Below are 11121 nucleotides of genomic sequence, written 5' to 3' on the forward strand. Positions count from 1 at the left end.
AGTTGAGTGGAGAAATCAGGGTATGAAATACAGATGTGGGAATCACTGGCACGCAGACACTATTTAAAGCCACAGTGTCAGGCAGAGGACACTGGTCTAGGTTATTATGTAGATAGAGAGAGGGTCAGAGGGCCTAGAACCACACTCAGGACACGCTAATACTTAGAGAAGGAGCACAGCAGGATTGGCCAAGGGGTACCTAATTGGAGGAGAAAACCAGGAGAATATATGTTTTGATTAGGGTTCTACGGAGAAATGAACCAATAGGACACACACAAGCCAGCGCGCGTGCACGCACACGCGCGCGCGCACACACTTATTACAGGAATTGGCTCACATTATTGGAGCCCAGCAAGCCCCAGTATCTGCAGAATGAGTTGAAAAATTGGAGATCAAGGACAGCTGATGGTTTAGCTCCAGTCCAAGTCGAAAGGCTTGAGAAGAACCAGGTGAGCTAATTGTGGAGTTCCCATCTGAAGGCCAACAGGCTTAAGGTCCAGGAAAATCTGGTATTTTAGTTCAAGTCTGAAGGCAAGAAAAAAGTTGATGTCCCAACTTGAGGGCAGTCAAGTAGGAGAAATTCTTGCTCATGGAAGAGGCAGGCCTTTTGTTCTATTCAGGCCTACTGACATCAGGGAGAAAAATTTACTTTACACAGTCCACTGGTTTAAATGTTAATCTTCTCCAAAACATCCTCACAGAAACATCCAGAATAATGTTTGACCAAATATCTGGTGACCCCATGGCCCAGTCAAATTGACACAAAAATTAACCATCATAGGGTGACTCGGGGAGTATTTGAAAAGAAAAAGAGGCCAACTGTTAAGAATGGCACTGGGAGATCTGTTAAGAACTTATAGGACCACTGACTTGGCAAGATGGAGGACATCAGTGACCTTGATGTGACTAATCTCATTGGTGGACAGAAGTGTCAACGGAGAGGGTTGAGAGAAGAAAGTGAAGCTCAGACAGTCACAGGTTCAAGGATGCTTCATCAGAAGAGAGGGAAGGCAAAGTGTCGGCAACCGTAGGGGTAGGTTGGTGAGATGATAGCCCATTGGTCTAATTTCTTCCACTTCTCCATGAAGGATGAGGCAAAGTCATCAAATGGGAATGTGTATTTGTTTGAGAAGAGAGTATAAGATTATTCTGAGGAAAGAGAAGAAGAGAAAGTAAGATATAGGTGTTCAGGAAAGTAGAAACTATAGAATTGCTAGGCAGTGTTAATTTTGGATTTGTGAATGTGAACTTAGTGAGACCTGGCAACTCATTTAGGCATTAGATTCTAGCAATGCTCTGGTGCAGGTGTGAGCCAGGAGTAGGTGGATGGTTTGGGGCAGCACGGGGTGGAGTGGGGTAGGGAAGTCGGGGAGGGGGAGTGGTAAAGTAAGGGGTGAGGGTCAGCAGAGCTGCCACTTGACCAGATGAGTGTAATGGAGGGAAAGAAGGTAAGAGAAAATAATGTGAGTAATATTGAATTTTATCATAAGCTAAGATTTGTTGACTGAGAAAATCATCCATACTTTCCTTAACAATTACTTTTATTACACGTTTACCTACAGTTGTTATTACTATATAGTATGTATTTTTTTTAATGTTGAGTGGGCATTCTCTTAATCTTTGATTTTTGCAGATCTCTAGGTTTGAAAATCACAGTCTACAAAATTGTTGCAAAGTAATAATGCAGCTGTTCCCCCTGAAGTATTTCTTTGCAGGAGTACTGACTTCTGTTTTGATGGCTACATGTAAATACTCTATCTTCTATAAAGTCACAATGTAATGATCAGAATAGAAAGTATTTGTTCCCCCATAGTCCATCTACATAACATTAGAATTGAGTGAGGAACTGACTTTCTTTCCTTTAAGTAATGTAAGTGGTTTTCTTGATCACTTCCATTTTGTACTTAGATTATCTAGATCCAGTGATGCATCAACTTTTAAAGAGGTATTGATATACCTATACATTTATGGTTTATATATACCTATATGTATATGATAAAATAGTTTATTGTTTCAGGAAAAAATATATAGGTTGATATGAAAAGCTGAGATTTAGGAACGAATGGTCAGGAAAGATTCTTGAGGCATCTTTGGCGCAAAAAGGTGGTTTTATTATAGCACAGGGACAGGATCTCTGGACAGAAAGTGCTGCACGGGGTTGTGAGGAGTGGCTGATTATATACTTTCAAGATGGAAGGGGGCTGGAGATGGTGTAGGTCTCTAGAATTTGGAAGCAAGGTTTCCAGGACCTTGACAGACTAGCTGTTGTTAGAAAAAGATCGTTTATTACTGTCCAGTAAAACCTTAGTCATGAGACTCTTCAGATGTATATCAGTGGGCCATATGCTTGGAGAATGTTTGGAGGGTAGAGATAAAGAAGTTTCTAAAAGGATTTTTTTACAGGATCTTGGAGGTCAGGTTAATGTCAAACTAAGTTTACCTTTTACTTCAAGCAAAGTATTAATATTGAACAGCTAAGCTCCTTGGAGAAGGTCACTCTGCCTGTCCCAATTGCTGATCAATGGGTTGTAAATTTTAAGGATTTTTAATTTTTTTCTATATTTCTTTTGCCTTTGTTCTCCACATCATAAATGTGTTGGGGAAATCAATATGAACTAATTTATTTTACCATGTCTAGACACAGAAATATAGATACTGGTATACACATGGGTTCATGTACACAGATCCTAGTAGCCGTGGCAATGAGCACATTTTGTGCCCTGATTTTGGTCTCTAAATAACATTATCAGCAAAAGGAACCATGGTTTCTTAGAAAATGACTGGTTCTAAGGCTGTGCAGGAAACATATAAGATGAAGCTAGAGCATCGTGATGTTCCAGAACAGAAGTGTTTATCTCAAAACACAGGATGGGCTTATGTCAAAAGGATGTAGGAACCTACTTTGAAGAGCACTCAGGGGCCAAAGTTGGGACAATTAGGAGAAATGATTGGTATTGCATTACAGCTAAAGAATAATGTGGATATCCATGAGTCCATACTGATAAAAATGACTGAAATAAATCTGCCATACAGTAGAATTTAAAGTAATAAATGTAGAAACAGAAAATCACCATTGAAAGACCACGGTAATAATTGCAACAGAGGAAAGATCTACTATTGAACGCTACAATTTTGTGAGATAAACTTTAAGGAGAAACAGGACATTTGCATAATACTTCAACTTGGATGTTTTCCATTCATTATAACAAAACTTCTAAAATGGTACAATTTGCAAACAAAGCATTTAAAAACAATGTTTTTTGGAAGCCATCCTAATCCTATTTGTAGGTTAAGATGTTCAAATCACTCACTGTTGTTAACAATCATTCAAAGGATTACACTTAATCCTAAAAGACTTGATTACAATGGCCCTTGATTTGCAGTATCTTTCATTGAGTCTCAGCAAATGTTGATAAATAATCCAGCAAATTGCTAAATCTTAAGCTAGCTAATAAATAATAAACTTCTTTCCCAACCAAGGTATTGTGTTCTATTGAATAATGACAGATATTTTTCTGATAAGTTTCAAATATAAAAAATGTCTTTGTGTCTATCATTAGTAGCTTGAAACTATTTTTCCAGGACTTTCCATCCCCTACAAACTTTACATATGGAGGCAGAAAACCTTCTTATCCTTTAACCCAATATTGTAGGGTTTAACATATTTCAAAACCACTCATGCTGTTTGATAAGATTTCATCTGCCCAATGACATCTCCTAACACTCCAACAACTGCACTCTTATTTCAGTTTTCCTCATAACTTTATTCCTACTCAACACTGTGGAATTAATGGGCTCAATAAATACAAGTGCGTAGTATTTGTGAGGTTTCTGATATACCTGAATACTTGAAAGGAAACGAAGCAAGCCAGGACAAGAACTCCCAAGTCTAGTAATCATCTTTATTCAAAAGTTTTCAAATTTAAATCTGACAAGAGTTAATGCAAAAGTTCAAATCTGCCAGAGGTTCACATTAGCTATATGTGCACCCCCACTTACATGGAGCTAAGAAATGCCCATGGTCAACTGTGAGGGCTTGACCTGCATTCGTTCATCTTTACCACAACCCTCTTCACTGTGATTCAACAAACACACCTGTCTTTGTGGAGCTTAAAGTCTAGCAGGGAACAGACAACAAGCACACAACAGATAATCTAGTTTTGTCTTAAACCTCCTTAGCTGTGACCAGGAGCACTGAATCCAAGGGTCCGTGGCCATCAGCCTTCTCCTAAAATGAAATAAACAAAACTCATTTTTATAGCCAAAAAAGAGGGGTAAGCAGTATTGGCTCGACCTACCCTTTCCTGTTTATATCCATTTTATGGAAGAAAATGGACGTGATTATGAATCTAGATTTCTTTTCCTAACGCTTTCCCTCAATGGTTTTGCACTTCTGCCCCTCTAATATAGCATCCTACATGCATCATCTACCATACTATCCACATACTATGCTCGACACCGAAAGCTATGTGCTTACTTTAACGGTGTCTCCGGTTTCAATGCCAAGAGTTCAGCTGCATTTTTTTTAAACATACACAGGAAAGCAAGTGGTTAGGACTTCTGCCCATAATATGGGTTATATTCTGTGCATAATAAAACCACCCAGGTTTTATTATGCTCTGTACCACTGGACTAGTCTGTTCCTTCAATCTTCTGACATTGCTATGAGCAATAATCCTACCTCTAAGGATGTACCTCAAATTACTGGATTATTTTTGCATTATTTTTGCATGACTTCAAAGAACAATTTTCTCTAGGTTGTCAGTTTGTGAAAATGCTCATCAGGCTGTTTATATTCAACTTTTAAAAAAGAGGTGGGACTCTCACTGCCTGTACCCCTTAATGTAATCCCTTCCATTAGCTTCTGGCTCATCTATCCTTCCTGAGCGGTCTACTTACAAAACTGAGAAACTACACATATGGAGACATATACATGTTATTTCTGCTGCTTTATGAAAGGCAGCACACCAGACACCCTGTTCTGCATCTTGCTCTTATTTTTGGTAATGATACCCTTTGAGTTTATTCACCTGCCAAGTGGGGCAGGATTCAACAGAAAAATGGAAGGACTTCACCATGGGCTGGGGTAGATGATGTGTTCAATACAATGAAATGCTGCCTTGTCCCTAAAATCCTCCTCCCTGGGGCGGCCCACGGGAGACCAGAAGGCTACCCCTCACACCAGACACACTTCCCTGTGAGACTGGAGGTTAAATGTACACAGATCAGGAGAGCACACCAAACCCTTCCAGCGTCAACAGTTTATAGCTTTCTCCTGCAGGGAAGTAAAGAGAGCCTTCAGTTCTTAAACATACCAGATTTTAGATCCAAGTGGCTAGAGACCTGTGAGTGTACAGAATAATAGGAGGCAAGTTTATTATATGGGTATGTGGGAGTAGGCCATCCAGGGCAGCTGTCGGAACAGTCAGGCATAAGCTTTTATCTACCAGCTTAATGGGATAGTGGACAGGGTATCAGTTGCAAAGTAGGGAAGGAGCACATAGGACTTATTTACACAGTTCTTCAGGTGTCCTGATACCAAGTCAGGCTCCTCCTTTACAAAAGGCCCCCCCGGAGAGGGGCTTAAGACAGCTGAATTCTCAGGAAGGCCTGCTTTACTCATCAAAGAGAAGTTTAAAGTAGGCCTCTTTCCACAGCTGCTGTTTATTCAGATGTTCTCGGTTTAAAGTGGTCTTTATGCCCTCCTGGTGGGACTAACGCCACCACGCCCCCCCTCCCCCCCAGTTCCTTGTTTGAAACCTGACATGAAGTTTCATGAGCAAGCAGCCCAGTGGACTGCCGTGAAGAGGAGGCTTAGGCTGGAACTTGGAAAGTAAGAGATCCGTGAGCAAAAACACAGATTAGGGCAAGAATAAAAAAGCAAAGCACAAATCCAAACACATGGCTCCAAGGGCCACTGAACCGTTTCTCACACCTGAGAAAATATCAGTCCAATTAAATCATAATTTGCTTTTTGGATGTAGACTGTTGACATGTTCCTTCACGCACTTCAGATGAAACGGGACTTCTGAGTTATGCTCACGAGGGGCAGCATCGTTTGCCAGTGATCGTACGTGCTTCTTGTTGAGCAGCTGGTAGATCCAGATGGTGATTCTGGAGTGCAGAGAGCAAACTGCTAGCTCCTGGTGGGTGCGCTTCCAAGGGCTACACTGTGGCAGTGAGTTCTTGTTGTGTGACTTTGGAAATGTTTAGGATTGTTTCTTCTAGACAGGAAGTTCCCAAACTTGGAGAAAGGGTCCTTATTGAATTGGTGTTGTGAAAAATGGGTGGACTGTCTATGAGGTCTGGTTGGGTGATCTACGTGGTGCTACTTTATTAAGGAGACTGTGTGTGTGATTTGGCTAGGACTTACAATAGGGTACCAGGTGACGGAAGGCGCCAGATGGCCAAGTCCACATGGCCTGACCATTTAGGTGGGAATTCCTTATATACCTCATTACCACCTAAGATAACAACACCAGGGTTGTTGTCCATGGACAAGGTCAGAGTGAACATGTGACCCACCGGGCTGGCATGTGGTGCCCAGCATGGCCTTCGTCATTACTTATGTAGGCATATGCACATGTCCACTTACATGTTCCTCTCTCAGCCTGTAGGAGCAAAAGAGATTGCAAATATCTGGTATAAAAGATCTTTGGTTTGGTTTTAGCAGCCGTAGAGATGGATGTCTTTACCTAACAGGTCATTCCAGAATTTGGGGCCACCCATATATAGTCTTGGGTATTGGGCAGAGCAACCAAGGGAAAAGCCAAGCTATTCCATGTCTCACATGTGTGGCCTGCAAACTAGGAATATTGTCCAGTGGCCAGGCAAACACTTGCATCATAATAATCAGTCCTGGGCTCATTTACAACATCTGTAGGTCTGAAGGTGCCATCTGTGGAATCAAACCAGCGTGTCTAATTACAGTACTGTTTTGGTATGTTACCTAGGAAGGGTCCAGTGTGATTTTTATTTTCAATACAAAGAGGAAAATTTCCCTCCAAAAGCTTCATCTGAGTAAATGATGGGCCTTGAGCCTCTAAGTTTCCTAATGCCAAGTAGAGTCATTTTATCCTCTTGTTTATGGATACGGTTCCCTTTTATACATCCACTATAAAGAATGGTTCCACCAGGTACTTGCGTGGGCAGGAACAAAAACTAGTTCAGTTCTTGTGCATTATACAGATGTTGATAAAACCGGCGATCAGATAAATTAGCTAAGGTGAAGGGGTTTGGAAGAGTGGTGGGAGTGGGTGATGGGGCTGTGCTAGAATTATTGAAAAAGCACCAAGGGTTAGCTGAAGCAAGACTCTGTTTGAAAGGAAGCCCATAGTGGAGGGACAGAGGGAGAATAGTTTAAGACAAGCAACCTCCAGCCAATCTTTCTATAAAAAAAGAGGAAGGGTTTTTTGTTTTTTGTTTTCTAAAGATCTCTAGGTCAGAGAACTTTCCAGGTCAGGGAGAAAGGCTTCAAGGGAAGATAAATGAAGAGAACATTCTTGATTCAAGATCTTGGACAAAGCTGCTTATTTCATAGTGTCATCTGCTTCTGGAGTCTGAGTAGGCTCTGGAAGTCCTCAATTTGAGGTCATTCAGAGGGATAGCCTTCTAAATGTTACCAGCATGATGATCTGGAGCTAGCTTGGGTGTGTCTCATGGGAATCCTGGAAGATTTTAATTTTGATGACAGCGTAGATGATTAACAGCATTTCCTAAAGTCTGTCCCAGTGAGCTGATAATACAAGTTTTCTTCTAAAAACTTTGGTGTATACTCCATCTCCTGGTAGAAAGGTATGGCGAGGCTTGTTAGTAAGTGAAGACCATGTTTTTTTTCACCTGTTGATGATATGCTCCAACAGTATGTAACTAGTCTACTTACTCAGTTGTTCACTCAAGGCCCCATATGCTCACCCAGTCCAGGAATGGAAGGTTTATACATGTCAGCAGGCATGGGGTGACCAAAAAAGCATTTCAAAATGGGTCAGTTTTCAGTATTCTGGATCTGGTGTTTCTACCAGGTGAAGTCTGTCTCCAGAGGCTTTATGACCTTTGTCACCCAGGGCTTTCCGACGTTCTCAATCTATAGTTTTTATGTCATTCTAGTAGGTTGTTCCTGCCTTCGTGATAAATGCCAACACTTCCACTGAATGTACCATCAATGCTAAGGTTAAGTTTGATTTCATCACTTGTGCTCCGAGCCCTGTTAAAATATCACCTGGGTGCTTGAACCGAAAGAAAATTTTCCCTCTGGTTCAGCCGTGACTCCAGACAGGATCCAAAGAGGAGGTCTACGATCTCTTCCCTGGGTTTTATGGAGACTTACTTTACCCTTCTGTGTTAGCCTCTTAAGGCACTACGTCAGCCTTAAAAGGGCACAGGGAAGGGCCGGTGGGTTTTCTACAGGGTTCTCTAGGATCCCTGCACTCCTCTCCTCTATCCCCTGGATCTCAGCGCTTTCTTGAAGAGTCCGAAAACCCACCGGAAGCAGCTGCTGTGCTGGGGGAGCCTGGGAACGCGCATTCCCCCAATCCGAAGGGCCAATCTGGGGTCCACTGAACCGAACACGTGGGTACCCCGGTCGCCACCGGCCACGTGCTCCGGGCCGGGGTCCTGGCATTTCTCTCCAGGACGCGGACCTACCTGCGCGTAGAGCTCAGCCCACTCAGCCCTGCACACGTCGGTGACAAACTCTCCGGTCCCCGGGTCGGGCAGGGCTCCCGCAGGCGCAGGTGGCCGCGGCGGCGCCCTGGGGGAGCAAAGCGCGAGGTTATTAGGGCGGCGGCCTCGGGCGCGGGGAAGCCTGCGGGAGGCTCCGCGCTCGCCTGTGCCTCGCGTGGCCCCGGGAATGACTGCGCCGCCCGTCCCCCGGGCCTCGGAGGAGACTGCTCTACCCCTCCGTTCTGGCCGCCGGGAGCAGCGGAGCTCGGGGCGGGCAAAGCTCGAGGGGACGCGGGGCGAGCGCAGCCCCAGCCGGGCGACCTCCCCGCCACAGGGGACCTGAGAGCTGAGCCACACTCACCGCCCCAGTAGGCGAGACGAAAAGGTTAGCGACAACCGACCCCGCCAAGACCCCGCCAGCTGCGCGGGGCTGCAAAGCGGTTTGGGAGGGTGGCCCATCCCCGGGAAGGGGGCGGGGCGGGGGCAGGGGGCGGGGCGAGCAGCCGTCCTTGGGAAGGCAGGGGCGGGGCGGCGGGGAGAGCAGCCAATCGTGGGGAAGGCAGGGGGCGGGGCGGCTGGGAGAGCAACCAATCCTTGGGAAGGGGGTGGGAGGGGGCGGGACCGGCCATTGGCCCCCAAGGTCTCAGCGCCAGGGACCTTTGGCTCCTGCTTTGGCGGGAAGACGAGTCCAGTGGAGCAGGCCATCATTTTCGGAGCCTGAGGGGCCCAGCGGGATAATGGCGTCCCTCAGGACTCTCTTGGATCTGGTTCTTTCAGGCCAACGTCCCGTCCTCGGGGACTCTACTGGCGAGCCTTTCACGGTTACCTCCCCCGCTCAGCACCTGGGGCACCGCTCTGGGTCTTCCACCTCCTAAAATCCCGAGCTGTTCTTTCCCATGCCACAGGTCTGTTCGCATTTGAGTACCTACTATGTGCCATGCGACTTTCTAATCCTCGGGTGGATGAAACCGAGGCCTTAGTCTGACAGTCTAGTGGAGGAGAAAAATCAAGACGTAAGTAAACCAGTATGTCTCATGCTAAGGAGAAAAATGTCAGTATTTATTATAACTTGAAAAACTGAAGATCGCAAAAAGTCATTCCTGTGAATAGTCATCCTCTGCCTCTAAGAAACAAACAGAAATCATAACTGGTGGCAGTGGGCTCTTTTGGAAATATATTTCACTGTGGAAGTGACTAAATAGGATAAAAGGCTTTTTAAGGAGTGATGCTTGGTTGGCATCCTGCACACAGGTAGGGTCCTATTTTGGTCCATATTTGATAACGCAGAGGAAACCAAGATGGACAAGGCCCATTGCCCTGGAGCACACAATTCTAGTAGAAGTCACTAGTGAGAGGAAACTTATGGAGAAGATTAACTGTGGTGGCAATGGGAAGGGGGTCTTCAAACCCTTCAGCTTCCCAGCCCCGGAATGGGCCTGTAGTAATGGCTTAACCACTAGTCATACTGCTCCGTGGGTTGGCTCACCGCCCCATTTCTCGTTATGTTTATTTCATTGAAATCTCTTTTATTCTCTCTCTTTTTTAAGCTGAAATTTACATTTTATTTTTCCCAAGCTATTTAAACCTAATAAAATATGTGTATCTTCATATTATAGTTAAGGTCAGAGGTGAGAAGAACAGGGATTATGAAATAAAGTGGAAAGAGAAATGCTCAATCATTGGGAGTCATAGCCTTATATGTTTATAGAACCTGTACGTATTGAGAAAGTAACATATGCCAAACACTGTGATAGACCTGGAGGGATATAGATAGTGAGGGGGGGAAAAGCCCCAAACATGGACCTTGCCCTGGTGGAAACTTCAGTCTAGTGGGTAAAACAGACATGAATACAAGAATCACATCAAAAATGCAAAATTAATGCTTAAGAAGAGTTACAATGGAGATCAAAGACTCAGCTTTCTGTTGAAGCAGAAAACTGAAGACGAGTTTATGGGGAGAAGGAGAAAACCCTGGGGTATAGTTCCATGAAGAGGGGAATGCATGTACAGAGTGGGTATTATAGGAAGGAGCTCCGTGCTTTCATGGAAATGCAGGAAGGTTGCTGTGATTTTTGCACAAAAACCAATGGGTAGGGCATGGAGAGAGACACAGGATAAGGCATGATATATAGTGGACTACAGTGTGTGTGTGTGGGGGAGTTGTGGCTGGAGATGCTGGTCATTGACAGACCTTGCCAGGCCTTGAAGACCATGTTAAACATGCCCATAAGTGATGCTTATTGATGACATGGTATATAAATGCATGCCAATAAAATGATGCTGTTTGCAAGGCTGGCATGTATCAGCCCAGTGTGTTAAAGATACAAAGTGTTCGCCTTTATTGAGCAGTTACTACCTGTTCTGTGCTTACATTGCTCTGTGGAGATGATCTCATTTAATTTTTTCAGCTACCCACTGGGTCCAGTAGGCATGATGAAATTCCTCATTTTGCCCCTGAAG

General features: G+C 44.2%; 1 non-coding gene across 1 annotated transcript; it reads right to left on the reverse strand.

Moving 5' to 3' along the window:
* Positions 1-8257: 8257 nt before the first annotated feature.
* On the reverse strand, positions 8258-8379 carry LOC132009551 (small nucleolar RNA SNORA26). The gene has a single exon (XR_009402014.1). It is a non-coding gene; the product is annotated as a small nucleolar RNA SNORA26 (small nucleolar RNA).
* Between the last annotated feature and the right edge of the window lie 2742 nt (positions 8380-11121).

This window comes from Mustela nigripes, chromosome 1 (genome assembly GCF_022355385.1).
Source record: "Mustela nigripes isolate SB6536 chromosome 1, MUSNIG.SB6536, whole genome shotgun sequence".
NCBI classification, from domain to species: domain Eukaryota; kingdom Metazoa; phylum Chordata; class Mammalia; order Carnivora; family Mustelidae; genus Mustela; species Mustela nigripes.